Source organism: Daphnia pulicaria, chromosome 1 (genome assembly GCF_021234035.1).
Source record: "Daphnia pulicaria isolate SC F1-1A chromosome 1, SC_F0-13Bv2, whole genome shotgun sequence".
In the NCBI taxonomy this organism is placed as follows: Eukaryota; Metazoa; Arthropoda; class Branchiopoda; order Diplostraca; family Daphniidae; genus Daphnia; species Daphnia pulicaria.
The window spans coordinates 30,010,805-30,030,037 of record NC_060913.1 but is presented as its reverse complement, the minus strand read 5'-3'; positions in this window follow the sequence as shown (position 1 = coordinate 30,030,037).

Genomic DNA, 19,233 nt, shown 5'->3' with positions numbered 1-19,233 from the left:
TTTTCTACCAAAGTCGCCGAGTCGCTGAAGCCGCTGTCACCCCTTCTGAAAAAAGGAATGCTGTGGGAGTGGACGACAAGGCATGAAGACGCGTTCCTAAAAGCCAGAAAAGCCCTGTCTGAAATGCACGACCTAGCCTTTTACGACCAGAATCGACCGACAGCTCTACACGTCGACGCATCTCGACTTTTCGGCCTTGGTTTCATCTTGAAACAAAAAGACGCCGAGGGGAGCTGGCGAATGGTCCAAGCAGGCTCCAGGTATTTATCAGAAACTGAATCGCGCTATGCGATGATCGAGTTGGAGTGCTTAGGAGCAGCATGGGCGATGCAGAAGTGTCGTCAATTCATCGAAGGTCTGCCAACGTTCGAGCTCATCACGGATCACAAGCCGCTAGTGCCGATCCTAAACGACCACAGCCTCGACAAACTTGACAACCCGAGAATTCTCCGTCTCCGACTCAAGTTGCAGCGTTATCAGTTTAAAGCCCGATGGGTGCCGGGAAAAGAAAACGTCGAAGCCGATGCACTATCCAGAGCGCCGGTAGACACCGCATCCAAAGAAGACGAATTAGCAGAAGGAGCAGCGTCATTTTCTGCAAAGCTGGCCCTTATCAACGCCATCAGTGGGTCCGATGCAGCAGTACTGGACCCCGTGCTTGAACGCATCAAAATGGCAACCCAAAAAGACAAGCAGATGATCGAGTTGCGGGAGACTATCATCAACGGTTTCCCAAACGACAAATGCAATTTATCTCTAACTCTCCGTCCATTTTGGAATATTAGGTCCCAGCTCGCAATAGACGAGACAGATGGAATGATCGTGGCAGGAGCCAGGGTCGTAATTCCAGCCGAATGCCGTCAACCCCTACTCCAAGACTTAATCAACATGCATCAAGGTGCCACGAAGCTAAGGCAGCGCGCAAGAATGTCCGTGTATTGGCCAGGAATGGACAACGACATCGCCAACGCCGCCAAAACATGCCCGTCGTGCACCGAAAAACTTCCGTCGCTTCCGCGTGAGCCGTTAAAACCACACGAAGCAGCGACCCGTCCGTTCGAACAGCTCCATTCGGACATTGCAACAATGAACGGACGCGATTTTCTCATCATCGCCGACCAGTACTGCGGTTGGCCAGACGTCATCCCATTCCCGAACAAAAACACGACAGCCCGTCGCGTCGTCGATGCAGTGCGTGAATTTTTTATTCGTGGTCCAGGAGCCCCTGTCAAATTCTGGAGTGATAACGGGCCCCAATTCAATGCCGTCGAATTCAAGAATTTTGCAAAATACTGGGGCGTATCAATCGGAAATTCAGCGCCCCACTACCCCCAGTCAAACGGATTTGCCGAAGCGACCATCAAGAGCATGAAGAAACTCATCACTGGCTCATGGAGAAATGGCTCCTTTGACACAAACAAATTCGCAAAATCTATTTTACTTTTCAGGAACGCTCCTCGCTCAGGTGCAGCATCGCCAGCCCAAATGGTATTTAACCGACCAGTGCGCGACGCTCTACCGGCCCACCGCCGATCTTTTGCACCTGAATGGCAGCTGAAAGCTGACATCTTAGAAAAAAGGGCGAAAAGAGCAAAAGAGGTGCAAATCGAGCACTACAACCGGAAAGCTCACCCATTGCAGCCCTTCAAAATTGGAGACCATGTGATTGTTGTGACGTCTTTCATGAACCCAGTTTCATATTGGTGACAAATGTATATGTTCACGCTTTAGCCTCAATCTGCCGAAAACCGCCGAAAACGGCTAACCTTATGTAATGTACACAGTTTGTTTAAACAAAAACCACATAAAATTGAATACATTGGTAACATCAGTGTAATGATCTGAATTGAAATTGTTAATTACACACTACAACCAAATAATTATTTAATACAATTGCGACGGGGGCGATTGGACTGATTGGCGCACTTGATGCAGTCCCACTTTTCGGTTTTCTTCAGGATTCTTTTTATCCCTGCGCAACGATTGTGGAACCATCTTTTGCAAGGCCCGTCACACTTCGTCCAATCGCCACTCGAATCCCGTGCAGTCTGAAGAAAAATTTTAATGGAAATAAAAATGAAGAATAAAAATGAAGTGCATAGAATAGATTACAATACCACTCACCATTTTGCACATAGTGGCTTTGCACGTTTCATCCTCTTCATTTGTATCTTTTGCTTTGGCTATCTTCTTCTTTGGAACAATTTTAATGTTCTTGTTTGCTACGAGTTTTCGCTTCCTCAACGGTGTAGAGATTTGTGGCACATCGTTGTCGCTGATTGGAGTATCAACACGTAGGCCTATCTCATTCGAGATCATGACACTCGACGCCGGGAATCTTTGGTTGGATGCCTTTTGTAATGCATTAATGTTGACATATTATTAACAAGCCAAAAATACGAATACAAAAATCCCTTACGGCAAATTATGTTAAATGACTAGATTGCCGACCAGGTGCAATCTCCATGTCCGAATCACTTATAGGAGTTTCCGTTCGTGCCATATCAGGGACGTCAAAGAGAGTAGCACACACATTACCATGAACACGACCCGTTGAAATGGTAGTTATCGTACCAGGATTTTCTAAGTAAATGACAAAGATGTAAAGTAAATTTGAAGATTGATCTAAATCTAGAGGTCTTAAATAGAAATTGTACCTAGTGTTGTTAAAGGAGGGACATCTGCAGTGCTTTTCACTTGTTTATTGCTACTTTTCTTCTCCTGTCTGTCTGTTGAATTGCTCTCGCTGCTTGAGCAAATGCTTTCACCAGTTTTGCCTCTTTTTCTTTGTGTAAAAATGGACGCATTCAAGGCTTCTTGATCGCTCGATTTCGTTGCTAATGACGTTCTGCTAGACAAAAAATTAGTACATTCACTCGTAGTTGCGTCAGAAAATGCAGCAGGATCCATCGTCTTGTTGTAGTAATTTAAAGCGAGATTTAAAGAGTGCCTAGATTCGAGTGAAGTTACTTCCAGAGATGTCGCCTTTTCATTGACTGAAGACGGATCAACTAAATCATGATTTCACTAGACAGTCCAGTCTTTTTTTCTAAGAGAGAAAAACTTTCAAGAGCACTTTGCAGGAATTCTATGGACACGAAAAGAAATTAATATGGTAATACTACAAACATTTAAAAACTGCTCTTACGGGGTACAGTTTGGATGAAATCTGGTTCAAAATCAAATGAATCAGCTGGTTGATCATGGATATCTGGTCACCGATAAAAACTTTCTAAAACAATCAAAGTGGAACAATAAAGTAGTTTGCGAATAAGTTATACAAAAAATAAAACAATCAAGTTTACCATCTCTCTTTCGCTTATTCCTACTTTGAGCTACAAGTTCAGAACTTTCCTGTTTAGAACCGTCTCCTGAGTTATCCGCACCACTAGCAAATAGTCCGAAAGATTTCATTCCTTAAATAAAGCAAATTTAACATTAGAAATATTTCCTTTGTCTAAAAAACACAAACCTTTTCTTCGACTGTCATTGTACTTCTTAACTCGAGCATTTTGTTCTTCGCTTCTTAAATCACAACCTTTACGTTCCATATTTTCAATTAAACGAATTCAAAAGCTACTCTAGAATTATGAAATCCAATTACAAACTAAAATAAAAAACTCAGTATATTACAGTTGACAGTGGGGACAGCCGAACTGAAAAATGTAAACAAGTATAGAAAGATGCGTCTGCAAAAAGTACTAAACAGTATCCAAATTAAAAAAATTAAATTGTATTTTCAAATAAATTGAATTTGCTAAATTTAGACTGTTTACAAAGAACAATATGAAACCAAACATAATAATTAATTGGGATCACATTAAAACAATTGAAATTTAAGTTTAAATTAACAAAATTCCATTTTACCCTATGCTTCAGAGCGAAGGAAAATTTTAACTTAAATAAAGAATATATAACTAAATCTGAGTGTGTATGAGGTTTTCTAACACAGGAACCTATGAAAGAACATATTTAAATTAATTGAAATACAATGGAAGCAATTCCAATATTTAAAAAAAACAACTTACATGTTCTCATTCCAGCCTTCATAGTTCACGATGAAGAAAATTCAACTGATAACCAATAATACTGGTTATTTTCTTCAGAAAAAGGGTCCCTGGATCAATAATAATAGAATAATGGTTAATAAAATTGAATGGCTGCAAACTTTCTATAGACAGAATGTAAAATGCAGGAAACAACTTAGCGAGCTTACCAAGCCATACCCCATAATTGATATTTTACAAAGAAAATGGGGGTGTTTTGATGGGGAAAAAGCAGGTTACTGAAGGAAATATCACCTGTAACAAACTGAGTTACTTAATGTGATTAATATACCTTAAAATCAAGAATTTCCAATTTTGACAGTTCCTATAGGCAAGAGAGAGAAAGATAACTGGTAAAAAAATTAAGACAAAATGACTGGAAATAGATGTACATAGGGTAAATTTGAAAGCTGAGTACGAAAAACACCACTAAACAGCTCAAATATTGATGATAAATAAGAAAATACAGTAAAAAAATACGGGCCTATTTAAGAAAAAACAAAATGGCCGCCGAAATCAACAAATCTGGATCGACAAATTGGCCACCGCGGCAGCACTCGTTTTCCCCTACTAACCTGAGAGCGCATTTTGAGGACGAGCGTTTGAGCTAGCTCACCAGTTCCGTGTTGTTTCTGTCTCCTGCCAAGATACTTGTAACTGTGCCTTTCTACTCGCTTCAGATGGACATTCAATAGGATGTTACTCCTCATTCCATTGCAGTAAGTTAAAGTACATATGGCTGCACATTTCAAGTAATCTGTAAAAGGTTTTTTTTTCTGTTTTGGACCTGATTGTTCTGCCTAGAGCTCGGCCTAGAAACCTGTAGCATTTGGCAGTTTCACATTTGTGGTTCTCAATTTGAATCCTGTCTCCTGCCAAGAGACTTGCAATTGTGACTTTCTACTCGCTTCAGTGAACATTCTATTGGATGTTACTACTCATTCGAATGCAGTAAGTTAAAGTACATGGCTGAACATTTGAAGTTATGTGTAATTCAAATGTGTAATCGGAACGGTCAATCAATGAGCAAGCGAACGTAGGAATAATAGAGTCACACGGCAAGGAAAAAATTTCCGCCGGAGTATTACTGAACTTTGGGGCGAAAGCCAAAGCAGAAAAAACTCAAGGGAAAGAAGAATGGGTCCCACTATTCGGAATATTCGATAGCGGCTGTGGCAATTCGTTTATCACAGCAGCCCTAGTACGAAAACTAAACGCGAAAGTCATTGGCAGACAACGTATCAAAGTCTTGACGTTTGGATCTCACACACCCATCGACGAGTACTGCGATATAGTCAAAGTCACGATAGCCGGCACATCGAAAACGGTGACGAAAAAATTCATAGTGCAAAACCACATTCAGACACTAACACCATACACCGAGACGAAACTCGGTGAGAGGTTGCTCAAAGAAGGTGAAACCTTGGCCGACCCGAGGCACCGAAGACCGTCCCAGTTCCAGACGATAGATATCCTAATAGGAAACAGCAACATGTACGAGTTCATGTTACTGGAAGCCCCTCGTAGACATCGGAAAATAGTGGCGCACAACACTATCTTCGGATGGACGATCTCGGGCTCCCTAGGAGACCCAGGATATAAGACAATCGCGGGTGTGGCCAAGGAAGAAATCGTACCCGAAGAGCACGAGATCTCAAGCGTCGACAAACACTTTACCGCCTTCTGGAGCCTTGAAAGCTTAGGTATCCCGAATAAGGAACCAACGGATGCCGAATTCATCCAAGCTTATATAGATAGCATCGAAACCGATGAAGAAGGGCGAGCCGTCGTACGGTATCCCTTTACCCAAGAACGACCAGACTACGACCCATGTAGGTCCATAGCCGACATAGATTAAAAAATATGTGGAAAAGCGACTCGTTTACCGAGGAGAAAAAAAATCACGAAATAATGATGTCGTACTTACGTGTAGGATTCATCGAAATAGCCGACCCAGACTACGATGGTCCGATGGCATTCCTACCGAACAGACCGGTCAAACGAGAAGACGCGGAAACCACAAAGATCCGACCAGTCTTTGATGGATCGGTCCATCACAAGAACCGGCGTAGTTTCAACGCCAGTCTTGAGATAGGACCAAAACTAAACCCAGACATCATGGGGATCCTAATGAGATTTTGACGGTATTGCATAGCATGGACGGCCGACATCGAGAAGGCGTTCTTGCAGATTAAAATCCACGAAGACCACGGGCAAATCGTGAGATTTCTTTGGGTCGAAGACCCCAAAGCGGCCATACCCAAAGTAGTAGTCTACCGATGGAAGAGACTCACTTTCGGACTCGCTTCAAGCCCATTCATACTTAGGGCCGTTCTAACATGGTACCTACAAAAATACGAAACCGAGCATCCAGGCATCACAGCCAGGACTCTTAACCAGATCTACGTCGACGACTGGATGGGGGGAGCCGAAACTCCCGAGCAAGCGGCCACAGAGATACGGCTAATAAACCGAATCCTGGGCGAAATCATGATGAAACTCTGCAAATGGTCGACGAATTCGCCCGAGTTAACGGACATACTACGGGGGGAGTTCGAGTTCTCTTCCCAACCATAGAAGTTGGGAATCGATGACGTGTTCGAACATGCGGACAAAAAGGCTCTGGGAATTCTTTGGGACCCAGTAACAGACCAGTTGAAGTTCAACGCCGACAAAATTGTGTACAAAGCGCAAAGGCTAGGATAAGGGATAACCAAGAGACAGTTGTTTAGCCTGGCACTAACACTATACGACCCGTTGGGCTTCGTAAACCCCGGCGATATTATCCGCAAAACGGGCGATGCAGATCTCATGGCTGGCCAACGGCAAATGGGATCAAATAGTGAACAGCACGGAAACAGTAAGCGTCTCATTTATTTGATTCTCTTCTTAGGGTCTTAGAGCCATCCCCTCGGCCTCGAAGCGCCGTTGTATTGAACACTGTTCAGGTTGCCAGCTTCAGTTGAGAAGCCAGCCTTTGTAAACAACTTGTATAGTTGGGACTTAGAATCACTCTCGATTACGGGCATTCTAAGTGTCGGGACACATCCGAAGGACTGACTGGAAGGAGCACACGCATTGCTGTGCCTTCAAGTAGCACGGCACTCGCTCTCCTTCTCGGGCGCCTAGTACGACCTACCGTCGAACGGCCCCATCCCGGGACTAACCCACCTCTACTCCCGGCCAACTTGCAGTCGACTCTGCGAGCAGTTGGATCCCCACTCGTCTATTCTGAGTTAGAGCCGAAGTCGCTAACTAAGTCTGATTTATCTTTACAGGCCTGTACGAGCCTATTCATCTTACTCAGCCGAAGCAGAGAAGACTTCTCCCGATAGAGATTAGAAAGTAAGTACCGATTGAGCGATCGAATATCTCTAGGTCCGGCCGAACAAACTGGGAGAAATCTCAGCGAGGTGTCGCCGAGCTCAGCGGCATTTCACATGGTCCTTTTTCATTTCATTCAGGTAAACATTTGATTCTCGACGGTATGCATGATTTTCTCGAAGGAGTTGCACCGTTTATAATTATGTTAGTTCTCCGTTATTTTGTGACTAGCGATAAGTAAAGGTTATCTGCTCAGAAAATTATTAGTCCATTAAAAAGATTTGGATATTGCTACTACGACCAAATAAATAAACCTTCACCTAGGTTTACCGATCCCTAATAAAAGAAAGACTGAGCAACATTACCAAAGGCAATTTCCATAGGTTTTTGATGTGTTTCGTGTTGGTGAAATGAATGAACATAATAATTTGAGCCTTGTAGTTGTCATTCGACAACAGCTAAGCCTGCAGATTAAGTAAAACCAATGAAATATAGACAGGAGTTTAAAATAGGAATTAACTGATAATTACCCTTTCCAACATTTCGTTTCTTTTTCTAAGTTTTGTCGTTTCACTAGAGGAATCAAGCTTACTCCTACCCCGAATTGCGTTCTTGTTGTGGTTTGCTCTCAACTTCTCAATTAAACTAGCCATGTGTCTCCCATTTCTTCGAACACACATTTTAAAAACATAAACAGTAACTTAGGACACGCTCTAAAAATACATATTTCATTTTTTTATAACGTTCTCTAGCTAATCTATTTCTTTAGGGATGAATAGCATCTTTTATTTTCCTATCCCATGCCCCATTTCCTATGCCTTCGCATGGGAAAAAGATCAAAGATCCCTATCTGACAGTCAGTCGAGCCAGGACATTGTAGATACCCGTAGCAGTCTGGCACGCAGGCTGACACCAGGTTATATTTAAATAAAAGCCGCAAACCCTTTTGCCTAGAACAGTGTTTTCACTTTTGGCCACTAGATGGCAGTGCCAGACAGTTGAATTATTCTCATTTAACGTATAAGCAAATAAAAACAGGTGGGAGGTCTCGAATTTCCTGAGGAAATCTCTCAGGGAAAAAGCTGTACATTTTAGAAGTATTAGTTTGGAAAAAAAATAAAGTTTTAGAAAGTTAAAAACCATCTGTGCTTGAGATAATTGATAGGTTAATCGATGAAACTGAAACATTAAATAAACAATCACAGCTTCTGAGATGTAAAACAGAAAACCGAATTGTTTTAATACCTTGTCGTGAAGTTGCATTGTTGTCCAACACATATCTGGGTTTAAATCAATACTTTATTAATACTCAGTCTTTCACTGGAGATGTTTCTATTATGAATCTCCAAAGTTTCTCCACGAATGTGCTCTGTCTTGTGCAGACTGGATAGTTATTGACAAGAATATTATTAAAATCGCTTCATTTGACTTGAAAGAGTTAGGTAATTTTAGTCAAATCGGGTTCTTCAGGAACGCTTTTATAGATCAAATAATACCTTTCTGTAGCCTGGGAACAGTGCTGGATCACCGCGATAAACTTACTACCGCAGTAATACCACTTGGTAGCGGTAGAACAGCGCGGTAGTACCGCAGTAGCTTAAACTACCGCACTATCGCGTTTGTTCTCATTTTTCCATGCGGTAGTGGTAATTTTCAACGCCATCTAGCGCTGATAGTAAAAAACACAATTACAAAACAATAGATGGCAGTCTTATTTTTCTCGAGCATTCTATAAATTCTGTCCAGATTACCGATCAGATTGATCCATTTCGGATAAAAATTTCGAAAAACTTTTGTTTCTGAAAGCAAATAAACATTGCTAATTCAAATTGAATTAGATTTTAAAAATTTCAACGCTTTTATTTAATTTTATTAACAATATAACCCAAAACTACCCTTGAAAAACTACCGCTGTCGCGGTAGCCCCTAAAACTACCGCGGTAGTACCGTACCGCAGTTACATTTTTTTTATAGTTACCACTACCGCGGTAGCGGTACTTTTTTTAACTACCGGGCCTGCCCTGCCTGGGAACCATTTTTTGAGGTAAAAAAATATTTAAAATCAGGTGAATTAAGTAATGTGTCCAAAATCAATGAAAAATTCAAAAAAATATTTATGAATATCAGTCTTTAGGGCCAACATTGTCTTAACATTAGGGGGACGGTTTTTTCAAAATTGTCCAATACATGTATTGGTTTTCTCAGATTTGAGAGATCGGTTTCAAACTTACAGCTAGATTTTTTTACAGCTAAGAGAAGAACTAATTTAAGAGAATTACTCAAATAACAGCTAGTTAATCGTTAAAGCGATTATGTTAAATGTAATGACTGAAATGTATATGTCTTTGCACGAAATACTTACTTACCAATAGGGACATGCTACAAACTGGGACCTCCTGGTTGAATGCATCAAAAACAGCAACATCTTAAGACGATTTTCGAATTTAATTAGCGTTAATTTCTTCAATCACCATCGAAGTCACCAAAAATAAATTAAAACAACATTCAAGTAAATTGTTGAGGTTATTCTGCAGAGTCCTTGCCTTTGGACAGTGTAGGAAATTTATTAGGTTTGTGATGTTTTCCTCACAAAAAATGAAAACTGTAAAAAAATATCAAAAATGAATGAAAATCGTATTTGGCAACCAATTTTTACCTGCTCATTGTTTGTTGAAGAGAAGATATGATAGGGCCATATCCCTGCGACGAATAATTTATATACATATATAACACAAACATCATATCCCATTATCGGAATTGAAAATTATCAGAGGGATCGCTTGGTGATCCCGAAAGGTAGTTATGATCATACAAGAAATAGGGGGAGAGCGGGGTAAGGAGGGTAATTTGTAACTACTAGGGTAAACTGTAACAGAGCGCACGTTGAGCAGCAAAAGGTGCAAACCTTTTCGGTTCCCGCAAGAAACGCGGTCGTTCACAGTGCACAGTGAGCAGCGGGAAGTGTCAAAGCTTTCGGACGCGGGCAAGATCTGGAGTCACAGAAAACGCATGGTAAGCAACGGGAAGTGTTTCATTTCTCGAAGTTTGCGACATGCCGGGGTCGTTTAGTGTTTTGTTCGTGTTCTTTTTTGTGTTGGTTGTGTTGTAGAGAAGTGAGCTGTGTATGGTGTACGGAGATGAAAACAGTGACCGAAGGAGGAAGGCAGTTGGACCGGTGGAAAGAGAGCTTGATCAGCCCCTATGGAGCGGGAGATCGACAAGAGAATTGGCGATGGTGAGAGGATTGAAGAGAGACCGGCGGAAGGAGCGGAGAAGAGAGACCAACAGAGAGAGAGCAATTGAAAGAGACCTACGGTAGGAGAGAATCTGGGAGACCGGCAGAAGGTCGAGAGCCCGACAGCAAGGCGACGGCGAGAGACAACGGAGAGAGAGAGAGGCGGAGAGAGAGAGCGACGGAGAGAGAGCGACGGAGAGAGAGCGACAGAGAGAGAGCGACGGAGAAGAGGCGGAGAGAGAGAGCGACGGAGAGAGAGGCGGAGAGAGCGACGAGCGGTGGCGAGAGGAGCGAGCGACGGAAGAGACAACGGAGAGAGAGAGCGACGGAGCCTACAGAGCGGGATAGAAACAATGGAGCTAGAGAAAGAAGAAGGAACGAGAGTGACAGAGGAGACAGTCCCGGCGGAGAGAGCGACGAGCGACGGCGGAGAGAGCGACGAGTGACGGCGGAGAGAGCGACGAGCGACGGTGGAGAGAGCGACGAGCGACGAGCGACGACGGAGAGAGCGACGAGCGACGACGGAGAGAGCGACGAGCGACGACGGAGAGAGCGACGAGCGACGATTGAGAGAGCGACGAACGACAGAGGAGAGAGCGACGACGGAGAGAGCGACGAACGACAGAGGAGAGAGCGACAAACGACAGAGGAGACAGCGACGAACGACAGAGGAGAGAGCGACGAACTACAGAGGAGAGAGCGACAAACGACAGAGGAGAGAGCAACGATTTTTTAAATTACATATTAGTGTTGCTATCGATCGGAGAGACTAACGGGTGACGATCTGAAAGTCGAACTGAGTTAATTGTTTATGTCATTTTGTACGAGATTGATTTTTCAAATGGTTGCAGTATTTTGTCCATTTTTTTTAAGTCTTAGTACTGTTCCGTTTCGTTTTTTCTTTGCCATAGAGATGCATTTATTTATTGTATGGATTCTGTGTGATAGGGAAGCGTGATTGAATTATTGTTTTGTGCTGTCGATGCGTTAATTTTTTTTCATATAGATTTATTTTGTTGTGGATATTTTTGACGATTACTTTGTTTTGTCCTGACTACTCGGCACGTGCACGTGCGAGATATTTTCTAACGAGTAATTTTTTGCTGATGTGAGTTATTTGATATGTTTTGTGTGTTTTTGAATGAATTTTGTCATTGTGTTGCCGCAGTCGGGGACGACTGCGAGTTAAAGTGGGGGATGTCGCATGGTCAATGACCACGCTATGTGATACGACTGGTATGTAGTACAACCGGACGTATTGCATGACTGTGCCGGCCAAGCCGGGTATATAAGCATAGAGCATCGGGCTGTCCGTAGCTGTCTAACACTTACTGTACTAGAATGTAGCATTAGCAATACACTCCTTAACCTTGTACGTTACAATATAGAGCAGTTTGCCTGCTAAAGAAACTTACAGGCATGACTGTATGTATATTATTCTGACCATGGATGCCATATTTCTGTTGGGCAGTGTACCATTATATAGAATCTATCATTACCTTATCCTTTTGGCGTGTATACTGCAATTAATCCGAAATAATGTAAACAAAATGGTAAAAAATTCGAATATAATTATGAATTTTTCCACACGGGAGGGGTATCGTTCTTTTCGGCTTCCTAAATAGATAAGGTAATGCTTAATAACCAATAAATTTGTAAAGCAAAAACTTTTTGCTGGCTTGCCTTGTTGCCAGATTTCAATCAATTTTCGATTCTCCGCACTCCTCACTGCATTTTGAATACGTTTATACTGTTTGAGTGATCTACTAGAAATATCGAGTAAGTTCAAGGCTCTACGTACTCGAAGAGGTAACCGAAGGGCTTCGGTGCGCCTGGGTAGCCAAATTCGCGTATGGAACTTGAAGGTCGGTAGGGGAGAGTATAGGGGAGTATAGGGGAGAGTTGTATAAGTTGACGCTGTTTTAGTTTTTGAACCCCAACTTCTTTATTTCTCGATATTTTTTATCCCCGCTAGGCTTAAAAAAGGGAAAAAATTTGCTATCAAAAGTGTTTTTTATTTTATGTAAAATTACGTTGTTTAAATCAAAAGCACTTTGAAAATGAAGGGGGGTTGGTCGAGTTGGGGGGGGGCAACATGCTCATATACGTGACGAAAAATGGTCTATGTTATTCTTATGGGCTAAGAGAACAACTGGTGATGGTGTCATGAACTAAATTTTCCGAAAAATTTTCCCTCCTATCTCGAACCCAGCGACACAATTTGCCCCAAGAAAAGGTGTATTTGTTATTATTGCATTTTCAAGAAATAATTTGATCAATAAAAGTTAAAAAAAATGTTTCTGAAAGAAGAAAGAATTTTCTTTTAGAAAATTATTTTTAATAAATTTTAAGTTAACAAGGGAATTCCACAAAGGAACAAAGGAAACGAAATGGACGACATGAATTAAGGTAAAAAAAAAATTTATTTGTTGTTCCCATACTACTTGGACTATTTCAGTAATTTTTTTAAAGATGCGCATTAGTAAAGACTGTAACAGATTTTTTTAACCCATTCCCTTTGTCGCAAGAGGACGTAAAAACGATGGGTGCCAACTTACATACTACCTTAATTGCCACGTCCTCATCTATTGGGTATACAATCACTGTCAAAACGGTTACTAAATTTTAGGGGTTGCCAGCTACGAATTTAACGGGTCATTACGATGCATGAAATTTTGGAGTTTACTTAATTTTCGGAGTTTTTTACACTAAACCAGCGTGCCTAAAAAAACTCCGAAACATTCGTTGTAGAAACCCAAAATTTATGAGTCAAAGCTGTAAGCCATCACTTTTTAGAACTTACAACGATAGTTAAAACTTACTATTATTAATTAAAATTGTTATACCAGGCTTGAATTGGAAAATGTAAATATTTTGCTCATGTCCACGTCGTTATAGTATCATAAAAAATTATATGTATCAATATACAAATTGGTGTAGTGGTAAGAATGTTAAGCTAACCATTAATGGGATGAAAGTTCGAACCTCACATCGGAAAACTACATACAGTACCTACCAATGAAATTGGTACAGTGTACCAATTTCGGCCGCTTTTAACACGGCGTCTTATGGCGCTAAATTGCTAATAACTCGGCCAATCAAATTCGGAGAAAGATTTCCTTTTGGAATTAAATTGAGGGGGATATTAGTAGACTTTTGCGATAATTTATTTTTTAAACAAGCGATCTCCCGCTCAACCGCACCTAAACATCCCCTTTTTCCGGAGGTCGTTTTCGGATCATAATCCGGAAAGGTACTCTAAAAATCAGGACTAGTGTATTCTGCTCAGAATCGCACGGTGATTTTAACGGAATAAAGTCCAGATCTTTATCTTGTGTCGTTCACGAGATAATCACGGTTGAAAATCGTGAAATATCACGAAAACCCACAAGCAGCGGAAAACTACTTATTTTTACCTATTTTAACTACTTATCGGTGGGACAAAAAAAACTTATCACATTTGACTACTTTAAATTTTTTCCTACTTAAAAAAAACAGAAAAACTACTTAAATTTTCACTACTTTTCACCCTTTAATTTAAAAATTTGACCTGTTTTTGGATCGAAAGATGCCGAAAATCCACGAGTAGGCATCGAACCCAATAATCGGGAGTCTTTAATGCCAAAACAGTATAAATTTTTCGCGAAAAAATGCATGCAATAAATGCCACTAAAATAAAAAATATATTGGTAGTAGTCAGTTATTGAATTAGCATTCCAGTCTGAGCTTCTTCCGACAGACCTTTCTAGTTTTTTTATTTTAGAATTTATTCAACGGTTATCATACTTTTGACGTTGGGACTTAGACATTTTTTCGAAGTTGAAAATTTTTCCATAGTTGGGAAAGGGATATTATGCATAAAAATCACACCCTCGTTCCTCTTATCCATTTTTTACGATGATATTTTATCGCTTTTACATTATTTAATACATTTTGGAGTCGCAATCACTAATGTGTTGGATTTTCGAAATCATTTTTATCAGTGAACAGGTAGCTTTACCAATTGTTAGATCGAAATTTATTCCTAATTTAAGTTAGGAAAATATTAAATTTTAGTTTTTAAGTAGTTAAAAAACTACTTAATGTTGTAAATAAATTAAATTTTCGAATAATACATACGAAAACGTAAAATAAGTACGAATCTTCAAATTACTTATTTGTAAAATTACTTAAATTTATGTAAACTAATTATTTTTCACAAGAATAAGCATCATAAAAATAATAAGTATGAAATTCTAACAATTAAGTATGAGAAAACTACTTATTTTGGTCTTTTACAGACTACTTATCGATTTATTAGGCAAAAACTACTAAAAAAGACCAAAATAAGTAGTTTACCGCTGGTGTGCAAAGTCTCCCCCTCCGTCTACATCGCTTTTCGCCGTATATTCGGCCTTAAATAAAAAACTAAATTATAGAAAATGTAGCCCGTTCATTTGTCTTTCCGAATCCAAGAGGATTTTTTATAATTCTATAAGATATCCGAGATATCACGATTTTCGTGATACCCTCATTTCGACCAATTTATCAGACATTTTATTCGGCGTTGCCGATTGCCCTATATGTGACTTCACCCCCACTCCTTCGATTTTTCCATTTTTTCTTTTGTATCAAGTCCCATATGTATCGACACATAAGTCGTTGATAAATAGGAAACAGGGAAAAAGCGAAGCAGTGGACAGAATAGGGGGCGAAAAGCACATATACTGCAATCGGCAACGCCGAATAAAATACCTAAAAAATGTGTCGAAATGGGGGGTCCTATTCCACGTAGTTTTCATCGAATCGATAACAAAATCGTCTGATTTCCAGAGAAATGTGAGGTATCAGGACTAGGAGTGTATTTATTGTTATCCCTACCTTTGTAAACATGATTTGCTGTTTCCGTAAAACTTCCCAGTATTCTCTGTAGGCTTGATCATGGATTGGGCGTGGTTAAGAAGTCTCTGTTTGTCTTGCGATGCCCTATTTTAGCAATGCTCAAAGTAAGGAGACTGTTTGAAATGAATACAAAAATTTATTATACATTTGGTGTTACAAAATTTTACCTCTTCGCCTTTCCTCATTTCTTTGTTTATCTTCATCTTCAGGCTAGGAAGAAAGGAAATTTGAAAATAACAGTGGACAAAACGTGGTCAAAGCAAAAAAAAAATACCTTAAATGTTTCATTATGATAGACGGGATTGGATATAACTAACGGAGTTGTTACCGTATAAGAAACGTACCAATTATTTTGTTGATTGTTCTGTGGCGGCCAGCGCATTTTGGGTCCATTGACCACAACGGGTTGGCTGTTACTGTTACCACACCTGCCGAAGCCATTATAACTGTAATTTTTTTTCAAATAATTTTATAAGTGATTGAAATAATATCTCTTGGCAATTCTACCAGAAAGGTTTTGAGCAGCTTGAGGGCTTCTTAGTATTGGAGGTTACCTAACTGGATGGGAATGTGACAAAGCTGGTTGCATAAATCATCTAGCCCAATCAATTGGCAAAACTGGTTGATTTATTCTGGTAGTCTCAGCAACCAATCGTGACTGACCAGTATAACTTGAAATGGTAACATGCAAAAATAAGATTGAAACACAATTAAATGATTGTGGCTGTAGGACACGGATATTTATTGAAGAAATTCTCAATAAAAAAGTATAATAATAATTAATAGCGGTACCTGGTATCTAAATATGTTAGATATTGCAGGAATATGACAGTATATGGAATGAAATGGATAACATTATGGTAGAGATTTAGCTTATCCAAAGCTGTAAATCGTGTTATTTCACTGGTTAGCTCTGACAGCTTGTTTTTGAGAAATCTACAAACAAAATTTCAATAAACTTCAAGTAAGAGCATACATTGAACAATTTTCAATCAGCATGAAAGAATGACAGCAGAGCCAAACTGACAAAAATGCATAATGAAACAAAGTACTTATGGCTCATTGCCAACAGTATATGATGAATGTTGAGATAAAAGTGTCACCAAAAAGCGATCTACTAACCACTGTAAACAGTGTTCCTTAGATTGTTAGCCACCACTTGGGAAATTCTCTTAAACGACGGTTACCAATACGCAGTTCACCACTATTTTTGAGCTTCTTCTTACAGTCGTTCAAGATTGCGATTAAGTGGGCTCTGATAGGGAAATCTTACTAAACACTGATCGAATAGAACCAATAGATGAACTGAAAAAACCAGCGTTTTCTACTTTTCAGGCAGAATAAAAAACAAATGACAAACGATAGCCGCCCTCATCATTTCTAAACAAAAATAAATTACAAATTAACAAACCTACCTTTCATCTAAAAAAAAATTAAAGAATACACTTTTACATGAAGAATCAAACTGTAATAAAATTTCACCCAAACACGAAAACCCGTGGCACGGAAGAGTCCCAAAATCCACCAACCAATCACCACCCGACATACAAGACCAAAATTTATATTTAGATGGAATTAATAAATATATAAAATGATCAGAAACACCAACTTATTTGAAAATTTGCAAGTCACATAGTTTTATACCGCGAATTCATTGGAAAAATGAATGGAAACGAAAAATACCCCTGTTTACACGTGATAATTCTGCCTATTTTGCAGTCAATCAAAGACCGGCTGGAACCCCCTGGAACAAATAAATAGTTTTGGGCCTATAACCACGACATAGCTTTCTATCTTTACCAAAGGTAAATCTCTCGGGGACTAAAAAATAGTAACTTGTCCCTGGGATTTCTATTTCCACTTTTCCCTACTTGGAAAATTTATACCCAGAATATGTGATGAGACATGCGAAATTTCATGACAAAATTTTCTGTAAACAAAAGGATTTAAAATCAATAGTACACATTATCCAACGTCATTTTCTTGAAAAAATGAATGAGAGGCCCATCCTTGTCGCTTTAGGAAAGCGAATTGAATATGATGTTTCGATATAAAACCCACCATAGAATTAGTACGGTTCTTTAGCTGACTATTTGATATCTAGAATCGCACAGCAGAACAGAGACCCACTATAATGACCCGATAGAAACGTGTTCGATACACACCGAAGCAATATCTTTTATTTGGGAAACAGTATACTTTAAAAAAACTTGTTAATTATATCGGATTTAAGTACAAACAAAATTTAGGTACGAAAATTGATTAAGTACAAAGTGACCCCAGATTAAGTAACCTAATTGAGTACTCTATCGCTTCTGTTTATTCAGTGTTATAATTTATGCTTCTTTTAGGTTAAAAACTAGGAGAATATAATTTTTTTTTGTAAAACAACTAATAGGGAAGACAAAGGAAAGTTAAGGTTGGTAAGTTGCCCCCTCCCTTTCGTCATCTTGCAATGAAGGTATAATATATAAAAAACCTCAGTTATGGTAGCTTTATTGCGCATCTGTAAAAAGAATTTCAAGACATGGTTTCAGTCGTTTGGGAATTTAAAAGGAGTAACGGAAAATAAATAAATAAAAAGCGCACCAACAATGCCATTTCTCTCTATATATAATGTCACTAAAACTGATTTTAAGTAATGTTTTTCTGAACTATAGAACTTTTCGAGAATGCGGCCTTTTGAACAGAATACCAGGTATCAAGCAGTATTCAAATATAATCTTATGGAGGAATTTTTTGGAGATAAATTCAAGGAACCAAAAATTTCCGATCGGCCTGCTGATTGCACTGAAGGTATTTTGTATTCAGAACGTAAAAACTCAGCTCACATAGTAAAAAATTTCACTCAAATCACTTACCACTCTTTAAAGTTTGGAATTGGAAGTCCCTACAAAAAAATTTTGAATATCCAATTTAACACAGAGTCCACCACTCAATGAGGCCAAAATTGGGGGTTTTGGGGGTTTACAATTTTTGGAAAAGGGTGACGAAGGCATCGCAGCCAGTTCATGTATAAATCATTTTGTGCAGAATTTTACGGAAAACCAAATGGTGAAATCCGCAATGTTCTAGCTAGTATAGTTTTTAAGTTATTTAATAAAAACTAAGGGACCCCCCAGAAATTGCAGTGTTTTTTCCGATTTTTGACATCAGTTTTCGGGCAAACCAGACCTTAAAAAAAAATCTAATTTTTCAGAATGAAAGATTTTGCCTCCCTCCAGAGACATCTCGCCCCGTTTTTATTTTAAACGGTTATTAGCAGAGATATTGGCAATTGAAAATCTTGAGAATTTTTCGTCATTTTCTAAAGATCTTCGCCATTGACAGATGTCATTTCGCCACGTCATCTAGCGGCCGATTTTCAAAAAAGCAATGGAGATCTACTATTCTTCTGGCCATAATTTTTTTTTTCGAACTACAACTATCGAACCCAACCAATCCCAGCAGTTTTACATCGATTCCATTCCTTTCTAAATAATTCAATCATTCAAAAATTAATGGCCAGAAGAATAGATCTCGATTGGTTTTTTGAAAATTTAATATATGCTGTATTTATTTCATAATTTTTAAATAAATTGTTTAGATTAAAATTGCCCTGTACATTATAGCCCCAAGCCCCGCATAGCCCCCGTCTCTCCTACAAATAGCCCCTAAAAAGCATGTTGATTAAATACATTACCACCACCGTGTCCATTTGATCACATTCTTTATGCTTATATTTCATCGTTATTTACAGTACCCACC